Source organism: Bactrocera tryoni, chromosome 5, assembly GCF_016617805.1.
Source record: "Bactrocera tryoni isolate S06 chromosome 5, CSIRO_BtryS06_freeze2, whole genome shotgun sequence".
Lineage (NCBI taxonomy): Eukaryota > Metazoa > Arthropoda > Insecta > Diptera > Tephritidae > Bactrocera > Bactrocera tryoni.
Window position 1 is genome coordinate 18,781,930 of NC_052503.1, and position 21,401 is coordinate 18,803,330.

At 33.3% G+C, this 21,401-nt stretch overlaps 1 protein-coding gene across 4 annotated transcripts in view; it reads left to right on the plus strand.

Moving 5' to 3' along the window:
• Positions 1-21,401, plus strand: part of LOC120778946 (trichohyalin) — a 185,916-nt gene that overhangs the window by 62,445 nt on the left and 102,070 nt on the right. The window contains exon 3 of one of the 4 annotated variants that reach the window (XM_040111009.1): positions 18,385-18,408. The exons of the other annotated variants lie outside the window; for them this stretch is intronic. The gene's annotated coding sequence lies outside the window, so the exon portion shown is untranslated. The remainder of the gene's footprint in view (positions 1-18,384; positions 18,409-21,401) is intronic. 4 annotated transcript variants of the gene reach the window in all.

The following is a 21,401-nucleotide window of genomic DNA, read 5'->3' on the forward strand; positions in this document are numbered from 1 at the left end:
TTACTGAAAATGGTGGCAACCTTGCTACAATTACATTGCTTATGTATATACCCTCAGCCAACATTTATACATATATTTATTATAATTATATGTATGAATTGTCCGTTATTTGATTTTCACTTCTCATGTAGCTGGCAACAGTGCTAACCCATCTTTTCCTGTTAAAAACGATTTCCTTCAAAAATACTAGTCAAAAAGTCAGCATTTGCCACCTCATCAAATATTAAATAAGCAAAATGTGAAACTAACTTTGCATACTGTCACCCAGTCGTAAAAATTCTGTTCACTACAAGCACTTATTTACATGTGTTAGTGTTTTTATGCAGCGAAATTTTTTTGTGTGTGACAACACTTTCTCATTCTTTCCAACTTTTGCAGTCAGCACTTGTCACAACTGTCCCAGCTGAGTTAATTAAAATACATGGCTTTAACCCAATCGTAAACTTTACGAAGTACCAACAACAATAACGCAAAAAAAAGCACATTTGACACATGTAAACAACAACAATAACAGCAGTGCACAGCTATTGTATTTTGTTGCATGCAAAATCAGTTGCCTCCAGCTGGCCGGGCCTGGCCAATATGCTCGTAAACGTACAAAGCCGTTTGACAAATTCGAACAATTGCCAGAAGCCGTAAAAATCGAGCGGAGAACTCAGCACTCACACACACAGAGCAGAACGACGTGGTGGTGGTTGTGGTGTTGCTGATGGTGTCACTGCTAACCACCCACTGTGGCACATAAGCCACACCAACAGCAACAAAAACTTTTTTTGCAAACAATTGGATTTACTCACAATCCGTTGTTGTAGTTGTTATTGTGTGTGATGCCAATTTTCGGAATTGCTGGTAGCAGCTGTTGCTGTTGCGTTGCAGGTTTGCACATTTATTGCCATCATAAAGAGCAACAAAGTGCAAAAATGGCAATACTCAACTGTCATTACCGTGCGCACTCAATTACCGTAATAACGGATTAGTCAATAAAAGTTAAAAGTTAAAAATCACTTTGCTCATGTATCATGTTGTTGGTAATTATCGAATGCATGACATGACAAATGACAACGCATTTGCAATTTGATTGGCAAAATGGGCATTGCAGAGGTTAGCTAAGTACCTTTACACATTATTTAGGGGAGGTGGAAGAGATAAATTTACTCATTTTAGAATTTATTATGGTGCATAAATAGGTCTGAGTCACACTAGGCCTTGGGAAATAACGGTATATGCATTGCTTACGCATTAACATTTTACAGCTGAGAAATCTAAATAAACTTCTGAACGAAAATGACACTCTGTTTTTAATCTAGATATGCCGCTGATGCTAAGTCTTATCTTCAGGATTAAGACGATGTCGGCTTCGTCTCCTCTTGAATGAAGAAAGAACTTGGTGGATGCTGTTTTTGCATGCGGGAGATTAATTTGAAGGAGCTCCATCCTTCAACTTCACTTTTCTCCATCAGTGTGAGTTCCAAATCATAATCGTAAACTGTCGGATCTTTGCCAAACAAGCCATCGAGACCTAAGGCGGATCCATTAATCAACAATTCGGCTTCTGTGCTTTCCGCGTTCGAAGAGATAGAGTCGATGAATTTTATCTACATTCGCCTACGTCACCACTGGAGGAGGAGGTCATCCGCTTTGGAGGATGAAAACCACTCACCTTGCATACCTAAGACAACCTAACGACAGACTATGCTCCAGCCTGATAACCGTCCAGTCGTTGGTGGATGGAGTAACATTGTAGCAACGTAATATCTCTTCGAATTCGTCAGACACATGCCCAAGGGCTTAAAGAAAGATCTGCTTTGGCCATCGGTACAAGTCTCGCTCAATTTCATACTGTCACGGGGTTTTCTTCGATCAACTACACAAAACCCTGAATATAGCCGTCACTATTCGCTTCCAGAGATAGCTCTATCTTTCTTGTTTTGTCGTACACACCAAGTTCTCTTAAGCTAAGCCTCTCCTCTCCGCAGGCAGGAGAACAGTACTCACATATTTTCGTTTATAGAAGCCCTAACTACTTTTTGACTCTTAAATAGTGCAAACCAAAATATTTGTTCCAATCGCTATCGCGTAGTAGTATCTTGTAGACGGATAAGTGCGACTCGTATTTTAAAATTCAAGAAAAATGGTAAACGGAGTATTATCTGTCACAGATTTGAAACTTTAGCAAGATTAGGAAGATAAGTCACAACGAAATGACAAAACGCTTGGATGCATCTTATTTTTCAATTACGACCGCGAATATTGGTTTAACGAATTTTAACAAGTCTCAAGTACCCTCAAAATGGCTACTGCGTAGTATGACGTGACCGAAGTCCGCTAACTCGAATTGGTCGTCCAATGGGTGAAGGTGTAGGAAGTAGCGGAGACAGTAAGCATTTAAATATCTCGTATGAGTCATATCTTGCATGAAATGATTATCATTTTCTCATACCATTCGGGGAGTTTATAGATAACCTAGATCGTTAGACTACTTTACTAAAGTTCTGGTATTCTTTAATCGTCATTTGAAGAAGCTTCTGCATCTGTATCCATTAGTATACACCAAAGACTAAGTAGCCATCAGGTCGGAACGATGATGGCCATGGTTTTCTGAAGTTCACAAGAATGGATTTACATCGACTATTTGGAGAAGATAAAATGGGCAGCGGGCTTTATTATGCCAAATCGTAAATTATTGGACAAGTTCAACGGCGAATTATAGAAAAAAGGTCCCATCTAGCGAAGAAGAAAGTGATCGTCCATTATGACAACGTACCGGCTCATACATACGCGATCCCTTGCCGGAATTGGTAAAATTTGGAAATCAACTCTCACCGCAAATACTATATTCTCTAGATTTGACTGCATACGTAACTTATAGTATATTTTCCCAGCTTTTAAAAAGGCACTAACTGAGTAAACATTTTAGTCGAATGTCACGGTTATCGCCATTACGGGGACCTACTTCGAAGACTTCCAGGAAACTAATTTTTCAAGTGTATCGAACTAAAAGGAAAATGTTTTTAAAAACTTGTTTTAATTTTGTTACAGTTTTCGGGTTTCTTTTGTAGGATAAGTGCTTAGTGAATACTTTTAAGGTAATATTATTGCAAATGTTCGAATTTTAATGTTGCCACCTGATTTAAATAATGAAAAATAAAACGTTGTCATTTTTAATAATCGTGGAAAATCGTAAATAATAAAGAGTTAGGTTTTTTGAGCCTCACATTTTAATGAGTAAAACGTGTTTTGGGGTAAATGCAACCCTGGTCGTCGGTATATTTCAAAATTGATTTAACTTCAAGCATTTTTTCTTTGCTCTCCGTCAAAGCTTTTAACAAGTACTTGAGCAATTTTATTAGGTGCTTCTAGAAATATTGCTCTCTTTACCGTTACAAATTGCTTATTTATGCATACTCCCACCTAATCTAGTTTGATGCAAATAGACCATTTAATGTGAAAATTCTCAGAAGTGGCATTCACAGCTAATGAAAAACTTTGCAGTTGCTGCGAAAAAGTTCAGAAAATTAATGCTGATTAAAAGAACTGCATAAAATAGTCTCAGTGCCGAGGGCAAAAGTGATAGAGTGGACTATATAATGAAATAGCAGTTATTAAGAAAAAAGGAAAGTTGCGGCAAGGAAACCATAAAACCCAATGAAAGTGCAGCGAATGAGGTAAAAATAAACCGAAACACCGACCCAAATAACTCTGTGGGGAGTTGGCCACAGCGAAGAAGACAAAATAATGCCGAATCGTAGAACGGAAGAGGTACGGTGGACACACAGAAATAAATGCATTTTTAAGCACTCGCTCAACATGACATGAGTTTGTGTGTGTAAAGGTATGCGTGCTTGTGTGTATGTGTGGAAGAAAAGCTGCAACATCATAAAAGTCGTAATGCGAAATCGTAAGGTAGTGAGTGCTTGCGGTCCGGCCACGGGCCCAAACAAGCGTAAACAATAAACTAAAAATACACGAACTGTGAAAAGGTAAACGCAATAACAACAAAAACAAAGAACATGGTAGATTGTGGTATATGTGGCTATGCGAGAACAACGGACGAACTTTTCCCAGCAAAAGCATACATTTTCTACTTATTTTTGGGAAAAGCTCGGGGAAGCAAAAATAGTGCAAGAAAAACATTTTGTAAAAGACTTGTGGCAGTCAGCCGGAATCAGTGAAGCGCAATTGAGCTCAACTGCTCCAGTGAGCAGCTGGAAGAATAAGTGGCGCAACACACAAACACACAAACACACACACACAAACAGAGCTGGAGCATGGTACCGGCGCTGTTAACCCACTATGCAGTGCAACTAAGAAACTTTTGGCAAATATGAGGAAAAAATTGATTTTTCAAAAAAACCAAAAAAAGGAAAATACAAATAAAAATAATAAAAAAAAAATTGTTTAAAAAAAAAATATTTTTTTTGTTAAAAAAAATTAAACAAAGAATTTTAAATTTCGTTCGCAAAACTTTCTCAGCCACATGTGTGTTAGTCCCCAGCGAGAAACGATAAGAAAAGCGAATTTGTGCGAATGTATGAGGTTGTAAAGGAGTTATCTTCAGCTTGTTAAGGCTTATTGCAACAACAATGCGAGTCATAACAAGCGTGTGAATGCACAAGTTTGGCCATTATTCGCAACAAGAGCGCACAATTGCAATTCCAAAGGGAAATAAAAGTGGCAGCGAAGCAACTGAGAGATTACTTCCTTTGAGACGATCCAAGTAACTTAAATAAGCGTGTTCTTTCTGTTCATATGTACATTTGTGTGTTGAGCACTTGTAAAAAGTTGGATGATGTTGTGGTTTTATAGACATAAAGCTGCAATGGTTGGCCAACATATCGATCAGATCTTATTCATACTTTTGAAGAGTATAAGGCAATGTAAGTCGAAACTTTAACAAAAACAATCATTACGACTTAATGTATTGGTATTTTAGTCTCAGTAGTTTCTTCTTACTTAATTATGTAGGTCATAACAAATTTCTACAGCTTTTATGCCAGCGGTTTGTTTGATTCGCCATTCTCCAAAGAAAATCGAAGATAGCTGATATATATGTATATTAATGATGATCGGACAGCAATTTCGTTTAGATATCTTTCTTGGTAACTTTTATACGTCGTATGCCAGCGGTGGAAACTATTACCTTGAACATACCATGTGATCAAATATGACCCGTACTGGTTCCTTTAAACTTTAAAATATTTTCCTCTATCGTTACAACCTTATTTGTGTCTTCATGAGAATCGCATAATGGCTTTGCATAAAATTTTGTGTTTTTAATGGAGTCGTGGCTACAGACTAGGTCAAATTGTGAATCAAAAAAAAAATCTATGAATCCAAAAAAACTAAAATTCGCTGAAGACACTGTCATCCCAGGGGAGGGCTAATTTGAAGACGATAAAAGATAAAGATTTTCAGTCCGGGTAAAATTTGATCAAATGAGGTGCACTGATAATTTGAGAGCGAGAAATTACGCCTTCTTCTCCAAAAATATTAAAACTCAGAGCCATATTTCATATCCATTTGTCTTGAAATCAGTGGAAATAACAGTTCACGGCCCGACACATACCATAGATGGCGCTACTAGAATTAAATCCGTATGCTTTTTACTTAGTTATACTTTAACCCCTTCAAAAGGCGCGTGCATAAATTTGACTTTTTTATTTTGAGAAAAATGGATAAAAAGGAATTTGGTGTGTTATTAAAATGTAACTTGAGTAAAAATTGAGATATCATGATGAAATTTGGTACACGTATTTCGTGGCTCTATAAGAAAGTTAAGTTCGAAGATGGGCAAAATCGGCCCACTGCCACGCCCACAAAATGGCGAAAACTGAAAACCTACAAAGTGTCATAACTAAGCCATGAATAAAGTTATTAAAGTGAAATTTGGCACAAAGGATCGCATTAAGGAGGGGCATATTTGGACGTAATTTTTTTGGAAAAGTGGGCGTGCCCCTACTCTACAGCGTTTTTGTACATATCTTGGAAACTACTATAGCTATGTCAACCAAACTCTACAGAGTCGTTTTTTTTAAGGCATTTCCAAATCAACCATCAAGAATTGGTATCTAAAAAGTCCGCAAAATAATTTTGGATGGCCGTAAGGCGAACTTGCTTCAGATAGCAGGCACTCTAAAGATATCAATTGAATTGTACAAATCATATTATTCATGCATATTTGGATTTGAGAAAACTCTCTGCAAAGTGGATGGCCCCGTCAGCTCACGTTGGACAAAAACAATGACGAGTTGATGATTCCGAGCAATGTTTGGAGTTGTTCAACAGTAAGAAAATCGACTTTTTCTTTCGATATGTGATAATAGATGAAGCACGGCTCCATCATTTTACTCCTGCACACGATTAACCCGCTCAAAAGCTGATAAAAATCAACATTCGGTTGACAAGGTTATGGCTAATGTATTTTGCGATGTGGATGAAAAAATTTTTATTGACTACTTTGAAAAAGGAAGGACTATCAACAGCGACTATTGCCTAGCGTTATTGGACTGTTTGAAGGACGAAATCGTCGGAAAAGATGCACCCTGTTACAAGTCAGTGAAAACGAAAGCAAAAATCCATGAATTGCGCTTCGAATTGCTTCCGTATCTACTTTATTCTCCAGTAACTATTTTCTTTTCTGAAAAGAATGCTCGGTGCTTATCGTCAAATGAAGAGCTAATCGCCGAAACTGAGTCCAATTTAGAAGCAAAGGACAAATCTTACTACAAAAAAGGTACCTTCAAGGATTTATGTTATGTTGAATAAAAAAAATGAATTTTGCCCAAAAAATGTGTTTTACTATGTTAGGCTGGAGGCTGACCTGTTATTAACGAAAAAGACGCCGTCAGTTAACGAAATCATTGGATGCCAGTTTTCATTAAAAATCTTCTACTTTTAAATGAGAATAAAAATTCATCGCAATAATTGAAAAGAAATTTAAATTTTTTTGTAGATAAAGGAGATCTCATCATCTCACAAGAGTGAATGTACAGTTTTTTGTGTTTTAAAGATTTTTTTTATTTTTTATAGAACTTTGAACCTATTTTCTACATTATGACTTTTCATCTTACCATTATTACTCTCTGAGTATTTATTCAACATTAAAAAATTATTTATTTAATATTAAGGACCTGTTAGCGTGTAAATAACAGAAACCACCCACGAGCGATAATATATATAAAAAATATACACCTAGATTTATACTTATATATACAATCCATATAATATAATAAAGGTATATACATATATGCCAAAACACAATCACACTAATGAGCTTTTGGCAACGAACACTCTGCCATAAATTAGCCGCTATTTATTATTTAAGTGAGCAACGAACGTGTGGTAAAAGGAAAAAAATGTGAAATGAAAATGAAAATTGCTCACTATTCAGTGCATTGTCGACATTTGACGCCAAAATTGTTTAGAATTCAATGAAAGATCAAAACAATTAATAAATTATCGCACACTTAATAAATACTAAACGCACAAACATACACACAAGCATGAACAATAGAGAAAAATTGTTGGGAAAATAGTTTGTTGACAGTAAAAGGTGAAAGTGTCAAAACAATGGAAATGAAAATAAACTAAAAAGCATTTTAGTCGGAACCGCAGTATTGAGATATGGCAGCCGCAAAATTCATTAAGAGATTTTAAAATTATACTATTAATTTATTATATTATTATAGTTATTATTATTAATAATTTTCTGGCACATACTCATGCATATTTCATCTTATGTCTATTTGTTTTTTAATTTTAACAAATAGTCCACAAAATATATCCAAACTAAACTATCATAAATGTAATTATTTTACACGTTTAAGCTAGGTGGCAATTTAAACTTTTATATTAATTTTAAAATAAAGGTCTTTGAGTAAACGCTTTGGCTTAAATTTAATTTTTCGAAAATTTTATATATGTATGTAGGAGTATAAGTATCAAAATGGTGGCAGCACTGACCCAACAATATGTTTTATTTAAAGTTTTAAGAACTGTTTTAGCAGATTGTGTTTAAATTTTGTATTTTTTCTAATGTATGTATTTACAAAAATTAATATTTAAAATTATTTGGCAACCCTGAGCACAAATTCTGTTTAAATTAAATATTTAAAAACTGTTTAATTTATTGAAAATGGTGGTATACTCGTATTTTCTATGATATGTAACTTAAAATTTTTTATGTTGGCAACTCTATCAAAAAATATTTTATTTTTAAACAAAAAAGAACTATATTAATTATAATTAATTAAATTTTCATTCCTTCTTTTCTATTTTTATATATTTTTATGTTTTTAGAAATTTTTGTATGGCAACCTTTGTTTTTGTCTTTTTGCAGAGCCTTTTCTTTTATAGCTTAGAAAAATCTTAACGAAAGCAAATAATTTCAGAGCTACATAATGTTATTTTGTATAATTATAATACTGTTTCTTAGTTTTGGTCCAGTAAAATTTCAAATTTTGTATGCTAAAACGTCCCACTGTGCTTCGTCATTTGAAATAGTTGTCTCTTCCCAGTATTGACACACCCAAATATGCTGAATATTTTTAATGTTGCCAAACCAATTAACATTTGCCATTAAAGCGCGCCATGCATTTTGGCAAAGCTACGGCGGCGTCTTCTAAATGTGTCATGAAAAGAAAATTAAATTTTTATAACAATTTTTTTGTTTCTGCTATTTAAGAATATTGAATCGGGTTCTGAATGTACATAATGTATGTATGTGCATAGATGCTTACCAAATAAGCTACATAATGTAGGGAGATTATATTAAGATATTTAGCTAGTTATATAAAATAGAAAAAAAATATATATAGAACGCACTAAGAAAATATTTTTTTTTTATCAGAAAATGTATATAAATATAATAATAAAGGATTGCCAACTGATTCAAAAATTGTATAAAAAAATTATATTGGTAAAGTGGTACCACAAACTAAAAAGTTTCAAAAAAGCTTGCAATGTATAACATTTTTTAATATAAATTTTATGTAGGTAAAAAATAGGTAGTTGCCACCTGTTTAAAAATTTATAAACCATCAGTATTATACGGTAAAATAGCACTACAAACTGTCGAGGTTTAATAAAGCTTATATTTGAAAATATTTTTCCAACAAAGTTGCCACCTGTGAAAAAATTGTATCCAATAAAATTCATGGTTTAGTCAAAATTTTTCTATGCGGGTGTGAAATTCAGAAAACATAAAAGAGCTGCAATTAAAAATAATCTAGAAAAAAGTTGCCACTTGATTTTTTTTTAAATTTAATTCGTAAAATTCAATAAAATTAAATATTATTTATTTTCGATCCGTCATCAAACTAAAGAGAGTTCTACAACTACAAATTATTTAAGATGGAGTTACCACCTAATTAATTTTTTTACTAAATTTAATTCACAAAATCCAATAAAATTAAATATTAAATGCTATATTTTTTTTCAAATTAAACAGAGCTCTACATCTACTAATTATTTTGAGGAGAGTTACCACCTGATAAATTTTATTTTATTAAATTTAATTCTGAAAATCCAATAATATTAAATATTATATACTTAATTATTTTTGATCTGTCATCAAAGTGCACACATACGCTTTAACGCATATAAGTATTTTCGACAAATGTTATCATCTGTTTAAATGTTTATTTAAAAATTCAATCTAAGTACTCAACTAATAACAATATTTCCATATTGGTGTCAAATGAACGAATATTTCTGCAATCCCTGATTTACGTCAAAATATTTCCAATGGCATTAGCGATTTAAGCAGCACGCTTCACTTATCACAAACTTTCGCTACAACAACAAAAAAATTTATCGTAAACAATCACATAATCCCTAGAATATGACAACCGAAATATTGAATGAAACCTATTTTTATAATATCAAATATTTTTTTTTATTTCTTTTCCGCTGAAAAACCGCCAACATAAGCAGAAAACCGTGGATTTTTTTATTTTTCAGATTATTCAATATCAAAAAGCCGCTGCCGAAATATAACACACGAAAAAAAATAACACATAAACATGTGTATTCATTTTTTCGCTGTTAATCTACATACATACATACATATGTATATGCTTGTGCTCGTGGCATGTATGAGTATCTTTTGAATTCATAGAAAAGCAGTGATAAAACTCGTAAAAAATAGTATTAAAGCTCACCAACAATGAGAAAAAAGATAAATGAAAACATAATTTATGTCAACAATTCATTTTTATGGGCTTTTTCACTTTCATTTATATGTTTCATTTTCTTTTAGTTCCATTTATTTTTGGCACGGATATTTTAATATTTCGTTGTCAGATGCGCAAAGTGAAATTTAATATCCACTGTTATTATGTTTTTGTTTTTGTTTTGAAAATAGTTATATATGTAGAATTTCATTTATTAAATAAAAACAGCTTAGTCTAGTATTCTCATTCAATTTTAAAGACTATAGTTAGGGAAGGCTACTTGTTATTTGATTACTCTATACTCAAGAATAGATTTTTTTCAATATATTAATATCTCTTTTGTGTAAATGCATTCCGGAACTCATTTATGTACCATCACACACATAAGACTTATGTCGTTGAAGTCTATTCCTCTTAAAAATCCTTTAACTCATTCATATAAACCCTTACGGAAAACGTTCAGCCAAAAGTAGTTGTAAGCCATCGATATCGCAAATCATCCCAGCGTCTGATTCAGAGCCATTCGATTTATTTTGACAGTCTTTCACTAACTCTGTCTTAGGTTCGTGCCACAATCTTGCTATCAATCCAAAAGCTAGTTTGATCCAAATTATGGTAGAATTGCCCGCGTTTAGGTATGCCTCTCGTAAGAGCCGATTAATTCCAGTATGCACGTCTGCTATATTATTTGCTTGCCTCGGAATTCCAGCATAATCTTGCCAGAAATAATGCTATAAGACTCAGCTTGAACTGATATTATTGACATTAAATGAGTTTGAGTTTCCTTCCAATGGAAAGACATTTCAAGTTCAAGCTACAAATGTCACCAGTCATTGAGTTGTTTGGTGCTCAACTGGTAGTAGCAAAAGCTGTTTGGTGCTACTCTGACCGGAGACTTAAATCTCGTACCACGGGTAGCAGTTAGCCCTTGGATCCAATCTGCTCGTGAGGGTTATGGTTTAAGCCTAAAGGTAGGTAAAATTGAAAATTCAGTTCAATGTGGTATGGCACTGCAGCCGGTTGTCGGACCCACACCACGGCAGAGGTTTTAGGTCGGCGATGAACCCGACCAAGGTGGGAAAGGTGCCCCTTCCACCTGACCAATTGAAACCAAATAAAACTTGCAAAAAGTATATACTATTTAGGGCGCTGATCAACGCTTTTCAGCACCGAGAGGTATGGCCGTCATCAGCAGGTATTCACGTAAAAACACAACGACTGTTTACCTTTGATAAGATATCGTAAAAATAAAGCCCTTATTTTCATATTAAATTGAGATTTTATTTAGCAAAATTGAAATGATACGTTTTAGGACAAATATGGTATTTCTCATGTTCGATAAATTGTTGCCATTTTGAAAGTAACTTATTAATAATACTCTCATGGAAAGCCTCGTCTCTATTAACAAACAACTGGAGCAGCCGATTTACAAAAGCTTCTATTGAAGCGCATTCATTAACAGCAAAATCACTAATTTAGATAGGAACAGGTATACGTAGTATTTACTTTATGCCATAAGGTTGATGAATAGCATTATCCCAACCATGCTTCCGGAGCTTCAGGCGAGTCCTTATTGATGTGTGTTAATGAAAGACAAAACTGTTCAGACGTTCCGAATGTTGACAGTACATATCCGAATTAAGAGAGTGGCCGTAGAGAAACAGCTAATGGTACATGATTCTCTGGCAACCCTATCAAACACATAGCAAAATCTTCCTGACAGTGAATTTTGACTTAGCCACCGTTTATGTGAGTTCTCAGCTATTCGACCACGACCATTTTCATTTGTCGTTGTCTTAAGTAACCGTTCGCGGTTGAAAATTCGGGCCATAAGTTTTATTAACTGCTGTGGCACTCATATAACGAACATATTCTTGTATCCAGCCTTATTTAAATGATTATACACATTTTTTGGTGCCATGATTATTTCCTAAGGATTCTGAACAGTTCATGACTGGATGCTACAGTGTAAGGACCATAAATACTATTGACATTTTCAGCTTGTATTTTCGTCTTTGTCGAGGAGAAACTATAAATGTGGAGCATTTTCAATTTGCTGGTCTCCATCTTAAACGAGTGCTCATACACTCCTGAAAAACTGTTTGATAAATATTTATTAGAGCGAAATCTTGTCATTATAGCATTTATAGCTAAAATAATGAATTTTCGTTTTACTAGATTTTATATCGTCACCTAAAATGCAAAACAACGTATCATCAAAAAAAAAAAATTTAAAATCGTTGCCAGATATATTAACCAATATAGCAGCATTTTATAAAGAAAACTCTTATTTAGTTTCAATATGAGTTTATGGTAACCAATATATAACCATTTTATAACCAAAATTAAAATTTTGTTTCAATATCAGTGGTGTCTCTTATATCATTTTTTCTTCGCATGTAAATTTATAAAAGTACGTTATTTAGCATTTTAGGTGACAATATATGAAATTAATATATTAGTACTCTTGAGTTATTTCTGAAAATCGGCCACTTATTGTCAGTATGTCTGTGTGTTGATACGCATTTTTTGACTTTACGCATATTAAATTTCAGCTCAATGATTCCTTTCGACTTGCGCGTTCTTCTATTAGCCCAAACGGCTATTGGCATTGTCCAAAACTGACACTTATCGTTGCACAATTGGCACGCTTGTTGGTCAAGAGCAGCTACGCCAGCAGTGGCCAGCAGCTGGTAGCCAACAACGAGGTGATTTCTTGGCGCGCGTTGAAAGATTGTCAAGAAATATGAAATGTAGGTCGTTTGCTGGCTTTCAAACCGCGAAATCGAGAATTTATGAGCGCCTATGTGTTTATGCGTGTCTGTGTGTTTGTTTGTGCGTATTTGTTCTGTCGGGCTTTCTGCTCGCATATTGATGACTCATTGTTGTTGGCATCGTTTAGTAGGTGTTTTGAACACTTCAAACAGCCAAATGACAAAGTAAACATTAAGCAACCAATTTAATTGATGTATTAATAGCGCTTACGCACAGTCCGTGTTATTTTCGTAAAACTCTCAACTCATTTAAAATGCGTTCGGCATTTTTCGCATTATTAGTGTTTTAATGCGCGCACCAGACACTTTTTAATAATTTATTCGATTATGAAAAATGCGCACGCACCATTAACATTAATTTTAACATCGTTGGCCGTTAATGTTGTAATATTGCAAGCATTGTTGTTGTTTTTTATTAGCGTAATTGCTGATTTGCATGTTTTATGCTGATTTTTAGTGGCACTATTTGCTATTGCCTTGATTTACATGCTGTTGATGGTGTAAATCAGGGACGATAAGCCAGTTTAACACATATTTGGATATGTACATTAGTGTTGTGCTGGAGAATGGGTTAAATTTTTTTTAATATTTAATTTTTTTCAATTTAGTGGACGGTAAAGTACTTATATTTATGAAGACAGAGGGGAATGTACTGCAGCTACTTATTTTGACGTATTAAATCATAAAAGAAGCTTCTTAACATTGATTACCGAGGTTGAAAATGGAGGTATCGAAAATAACAACTGATCAAAATTGACCCGGACCGCCGCTTTTTTTGTTCTTTTTTCACTACAAATATTTAAATCGCGTTTAAAATAGGCTCCTGTCCCTCCAATACCTTCAGCGAACTTTGATTTTTTTCGATTTCGATTTATTTTTGGAACACCATTTGCAAGATTATTGAACAGTTTCTACGTCGTATTCATAAATCCACGTCTCGTCATCAGTAATGATGTGTTCTATGAATGCGGGGTCCTCAGCTACATAACAAAGGTTGTACCAATCATAGCATAATTCTAATCATATTCTTATTCTAAGATTTTGATAAAAATAGGGCGGCCCATTTTCGAAATCCCCTTGTTTTGCGGGCAACTGTGATTCTCAGAATTCATGCTATCTCAAAGCAAAAAAAACCAGATATTAAAATCAAAGTTGCTATCAGACTCACAGAATCGGCGTTTCTAAATTAACACTTGCATGAACATTCGGAAATCAATCCACGCATTGACTTCATATCGGCTTCCTTCGGAGAAGTAATTATACACTCTGATAGCAGGGCGATAATCTAACTTTGAGCTCACTAACCGTGTGTTCAGAGCTGCGTTAGAAATGCCTAACCTCGTTATTAAGGAAGTTGGGTCATTTTGTGAAAAAATTGTTAACGGTACCAGGCTATAGAGGAATCCCTAGTTAGCATTCACTACGTGTGCCTTACTACTAAATAGTACGACTTCGCGAAAGCTTGATTCGGACTATCATCGGTTCATTCGCTGTCAAAAGATCCTTTTGGCTAAAGATTGATTGTTATAGTTGAAGTGAGCGATTTGCCTTCAGTAAGGCTACACTCTCCTTAGTTGTGAGGGTTCTAACAGGCCATTGCCTTATCGGCATTCTTCTGTATAGTTGAGAATTTCAGCGGAGGCCATTTGCAGAAGCTCTATGGTAGAAGTCGGAAGGAAGGTGGAAACATCCCGACACTTCCTCTTTTACGAGATCAAGACTTAAAACTTAGGAGCTCACACTTTCTGTTATCCTACCGAGTCGGTGGGAATAAAAATTAAACGCCTAAGCAAATTTGTATTGGTCACAAGATGCTTTGTGGGCTTATAAGATCGAATACAGGAGTTCTATTTTAAGGCTATACGAAGGACTGCATAAAGTAGTACAGGTGCGAACTCTGCATCTGCCATCGAACCTAACCGAACTTAAGCTGCTTGTAAAGTACTTAAGCTTCAAGCTTTATATCAGTTTACATCAGAAAAATGGCGAACTTAAAAAAAATTAAAAGTTTTTAGAAAATATCACTAAATTCTCTTCAAAAACCGTTTCTTAAATATTAAATAAATCGTAAATAGTTTATTTAATAAAGGTAGTATGAAGTTGTTGTTAAAGAATGAGTGCCGTGGTTTCCGATTACTGTCCTATTATCACCATTATATAGAGCAAGTTTCGAGAAAAATATGTTGAGGGTTTCAAGAGATGCCTCCGCATAACACCGGCTTGAATAGGAAAAGATTTTTTCTGCAAATCGAGTTGTGGTTTCATAACCTAGAACAGTAGTTTAAATCAATTTTTTTTTTATTTTTCGAAAATTTTGTGTCGAGTAGTCCCTTAACAACCACCCTAATGTACATAAATACCTAGCTTAAACTGTCAATTGCATGTAATAAATCAATAACGAAATTTTCGAAAAATACCATTACATTGTGCCAAAAAAGTGCTGAAATACATAATTTTTGTTGTTGGGCAATTTGTAATATTTATGCTTAATTTATTTTATTGAAATGGTATTTTTATTGTTATTAGTGTATGTATTTTTGGAGTGCATAAAAATTTCAAGTGGTAGTTAATAATAAATTCAGCGGGCATACGCGCCAAATTCCGCAGACACCAATTTACATATGCTAAAACATATAAAGCGCCAGCTGCCCTGGGGCTTGGTGGCACCATATATATAATCATATATGAATATATGTATATTCCTAACACCCCTCACGTACTTGCATATGTATAACTCAAAATCATGTCTGCCATTTGATCGAATGCCGACAGAAAAAATGGTTTGTTTTTGCCTCTTGTCATCGAAAAAAATGTGTAATCGCGCACGTCAGCCGAAAGCACACACATAATTTAATAGGCACCTAAAACGGCGAGAAGACCAAAAAATACTCACATCAACGCTAATTAATCAAGTGCGAAGTGACATTATCCATTGCCACGATCGAAACTGATACCTGACTATTTGGAGAATGTCGGCGTTTTTGTCGACAATTTATTCGAAAATGGTTTCGAGCAATAATCGAGGAAACTCCCGTTTCGTTTATGGCGCCAAGGCGCAACAAAAATTCCTCACTTAAAATAGATTCGCATAGATTTGATCTTATAATTAGGTGTGATGTGTTTTGCGCCTATAGAGATGACTAATTATTTTTATGATGAGCGATTTAGATTCCAGTTGTTGTTGTGTGTTGTATATGTCATCACTTAAAGTAAAAAAAATTGCAATTTATTAACATTACAATATTACAACAAAACAGTACCAATAGTATGAATAAAGTCGATCCTTCATCTTGATTTTGATCAATCGGTTTGCATGGTAGCTATATGCTAGAGTGGTCCGATATCGGCGATTACGACAAGTGAGCAGCTTCTTTTGGAGAAAAGAACGTGTGTAAAGTTACAGATCGAGATCTCAAAAAATTAAGAGAGAGACATAGCTAAATCCCTCGAGGTCGGTACTTTGATCAGTTATTCTATTTTTATTATATTTTATGGTCTCCCTGCTTAGGATATAAAGATTTTAAGTAGCTTACGGCTGCTTTTCAATTCTAGGGTGCTTAAGATTTTTTGGCAAGCTTACTGCTTAATATATAGTATGCTCAGTTGGGACTATAATCTAAGATCTGCTGTACTGTTTTGTTATCTGCGGAATGAGAAGGTTACTGCATATAGAAAATTTCTAATAAACCTGCCTCGAGATAGGATATTGAATATATAAAAGCGATACTAAAAAGCTTTGAGTACGAAGCATCAACTTTGTACCGCCTTTTTTGAGATGCTTCCAGAGAACTTGAAGCAAATATCGAGAAAATATGAAAATGTTTCCTTTATTTAATCTATCTTAATCAGAGTTTATTTTCCAGAATTTGGAAATTTTTTTTTAGCCAAAATATTCTCAAATGTAGTACTTTTACTTCGAATCTTATGACATCCAAAATATGCATAGTAATTCTCCTATGTTAATTTTTTACCATTATATTTCGATGTCCCAATTACTGTTTTCATCTTTTCTCCCATGCTGCTGTTTCAAGATTGAAACCGATCATATGGTAGAGGTAGGTAGGTTACACACATTTCATGAATAGGAATTTGAAACCTTTACAAGGTATTACATGATTAATGAGATTTCTTCGGACTCACTTATATATTCCAAGCCGGTTGTTCTGAAACATGTTTCATAAAACCATAATTAACACCGTACGGGTAATGTCAGGTGCTTACTTTGATTGAATGGAGAGCTACTCAATTGGAAAGTGGTGACAATAAAGTTAACTGTTCCCAAACTGTAAACATTCCTCAGTTCTCAAAATAATAAACTTATAGAGAATGGTGATAATTTTTATGGAAACCTAATGTTATAATAATGATTTCTTATTTCATAAAAGCCCTAGAGAATACTTGAAAAATAGATGTCAAAATCTGAAAATCTAGAGAAATTTTGTGAAGAGATGGAGGTTTTATCCCAGCCTAGAGAGACAGATGTATCTTAAGCTATAATAAGCGTAAGGTAAATCAAGTTCTTCGAAAACTCCTGGTGAAAACATAACGTAGTTGGGAGAGTTCGTTTACACATGTCTTTCTTTTTCATGGTCTATAATGATATGTGGGAATGCAACTGCTTTTCATTAGGTTTATCAATACAAATCTATGACTTAGTGCAGCCCCATAAAGTGGGTAAACTGAGTCAAGTCACATAACCTAAGAGTACACTTCACAATCCAATATCTGGATATATGCGTTTTTCAATTTTCATCTCAAGGCATTATCTCTGAAGTAATTCGTAGGAGTTCTGTCGAGTAGATAGATAAAAACCTGTGTCCTTTCTAGTTACGTGAATTCAATTGTCGTGTGGGAATGACGTTTGAACAGTTTATTCATGGCTGTTTTGCATTCGAAATGTGACAAATCTTCTGAGAAGATGTCTTTTGGGAATGAATTTCGCCGATTTAAGAAATAATAGACCTCCAAAAACATCCCATATATGGACACTCCCGCTTAGATTCAGAACTCGGAGCAAAACATCACTCGTGTTATTCGCCAGTCAACCGTCGAAATGCTCGAACGAGTCACTGAAAAGTGAACTCAACGGATGGACCATCTGAGACGTAGCCACGGCCAACATTTGAAAAAGATAATCTTCAAAAAATAAAAGCCAAAGCATATTCTTTCGAAGGGCAATAAACACTCCCTATAAAATTTGAAATTTGTGTGATTTCTTTAAAGAAGTAGGGAACCTCGAAATGCATCACGCTTTTTATAGAGAAGAATTATAATCATCTGACCACTGACTATCATATATTTAAAATTTCACATGATTTTGTAGGCTTCTATACAGTTATACTTCTCTATTTAAAATATATTTTACTTCTCTCTTTTCAGGTAACTATATACCAACCTGTGAACTATTGCCAACCGTCTAACTATATACACCCATACAGGTATACACATTCCTGTTACGCACTGTAAGTTATGTTCCCTCCATTGTATTTCTCTTTTATTACAAAATTAATTTGAAATCAAAGTGACCATAAAAACAGTTAAATGCAAATGAATACACACTTTTCACACGCTAATTAAAATGAACAAATGTGAAAATCAGGCGAAACATTTACCAACCACTTAATTGCGCCCGAATGCAAATAACGCCGCTTAGAAGAAAAAATTATAAATGCATTTGGTTGTCGGCATTCAATTGTAATTTTCACTCAAACAAACCGTTGCCAAATAAATTTAAATACTTAATTATATGAAACACAGTTTGGGTGCGAAAAAGAATGGAAAGGGTGTTGCAATGGGATGAGTAATATATTTTATACGATTTTATTTTTTGAAAAATAAAATAAAGTAAAAAAGATACCCTTGTTACACGAGTACTTTGACGAAGTCTTACAATAACGTAAGGGGTTATGTCCAGTAGCAAGTTAGACTTTTTTTAAGGAACTTGGTTGGAAGAGGCATTTTATTTCATAAATAAAAGCAAATAAAGCTTATTTACAGATTTTATTGCGATTTAATACATAAATGAAAATAATGTACATTTACTTAATTTAATATACTTTAATAATCGCTAATTAATTTTGAATTTAAATTAATTAATTTTAATTAGTTTTAATTTTGAAAACCTATAGTTTTAAATTTTAATTTTTATAGAGTTCTACATACAATCTTATGTATTTCTTACTAGCTTAAAACTCTCCTATTATGCAACCCTTTAATACTAAATTAAAAATACTTTTGAATTAGACATATAATTTTTTAAAGCAAAATAAAAAATATTTCAATACACGTATTTTCTGTAAACTTAAAGCTATCATATTGGAGTACCCTTTACTTTTAAATTTAATTTTTATTGAGTTCTGCATGCAATTTTATGGAAGAGAAATAAAAACATATTTCCTACTAGCTTAAATCTCTCCTATTTTGACACCCTTTATTACTAAATTAAAAATACTTTTGATTTAGACATATAATATTGCGAAAGAAAAATAAAAAATATTTCAATACACGTATTTTCTGTAAATTTAAAGATATCCTATTGGAGCACCCTTTACTTTTAAATTTGAATTTTGATAGAGTTCATACATAAAATACATAAAATTTTATTGAAGAGAAATAAAAGCATATTCCCTATAAACTTAAAACTCTCCCATTGTGACACCCTGTATTATTGAATTTAAAATGCTATTGAATTAGACATATACTAAAATTCTACTGAAGAAAAATAATAAATTTTCAATACACTTTTTTTTTAAACTTAAAACTCTCCTATTTTGACACCCTTAACTTTAAAATTTAAATTATTGTATAGTTTTACATATCAGTTTGGTAAAGAGATATAAAAGAATTCAAACATTACAGAATTTTAATTGAAAAAAGAAACATTTTTTTCTATAAAAATTAAGTTAACTTACCTATTGTGACACCCTATACTTTTAAATTTGAATTTTTGTGAATTTTTACATATAATTTTAGTGCAGAGATATAATTTTATAAATTAATTAAACTCTCCTATTGTCACACCCTTTAAATGTGCATTCCCTACATTAAAAAATCCACATACGGATAACGGCATTTGCTTTTGCTTTTGTTTTTGCCGTGTGCTTTTATTTTCAATTCATTATTCATTAAAGCATCAATTATTTAATTAACTATTTACGTGCGGTAATGGATTAATGGCAACCTCCCGCCCGCGTAATGCCAGCTGTTAGCACACACCCAAACACAGACACTCGAAATTAGCTTTGTCGCCGCGCTTTAAATATTGCAATCGTTAATTAATAATTTCACTTTTGATATATGCATATTTAATAGTTATTTGGTAAAGTGACCATAAAAATTGTTCGTACGGATTTAATTAGCTGTGAAAAAAATACAAATTTACACATTTTTATTGTAAATAATTGGCTATTGGTTTCAATTAGAAAAAATATACTAATATAATATATTAATGAGAAATTAAATAAAAATAAATTACTTAATTTTACGCAAATTAAGTCGGTTGATCAAAGCAAAAAACCGGCATTTTTTTGGGTAGATAAAAAGTGTTATCAATATTGTAGTTTGGATTAAATGAGGTTAAGTCACAGCATCAATTTCAAATATTAAAATGTAATTAAATTTTGTTGAAAGCCGCTTGTGTGAAAAGTCAGTTATTTTTTGCTTTAATTACCCACTTAATAACCAATACTAAGTAAATGCTTATTTTGAAATCCTTCATAGAGTACAATTACCACTATTAACTGCCTCACACCGTTTAAATGCGACGAATTAGTAACGCTTCAAACAAACGAAAATAACAAGATGGGTCAATGACGAGGCCCATTTTTACGTCTAGCGGCGCTAATAAATAAAATTACCAAAGACAGAAAATATATTCAAGATTCATTACAAGTCTTGGCATAACCAAAAATTATTTATTGGGCTGTCATTTAACCGAAAATCTTGACTCTTTTTTCAGGAAATATAAAATGGTGTTGGTGATTAATGATTTCAACAAGACGGTGTGGCAAGTTACACCACAAAAAACCAACTGCGAAAATTCTCTACATTCTCTGAACGCTCGATATCCAAATTTAACTCGCCAATCATATCTTCAGGTTTAGCTGCCTCTAACTTTATTTTATGCGATTATTTTGAAAACAAAATCTACACCAGATACCTTTGGAGCATTGATGATCTTAAGCATATTTGTGTTGAAATTATTGCTAAACACCGTATTTTGATTGTTGTTCTACAAAATCAAAAAAATAGTCAAAATAAATTGGAAAGTGGCAAAATAAGTAATATAATAGTTACTTGCTCCTCACAAATTATTAAATTCTTTTTTACTAATATAAAGTATGAAGCATCTTGTATATTTTCTATTCCTGAATATAATTCGCAAAATCTTAAATATTGGCTTTGAGGTATATTCTTTCTTTCAAGTCGAATTTTTCAACACAGCAGCACGGTTCAA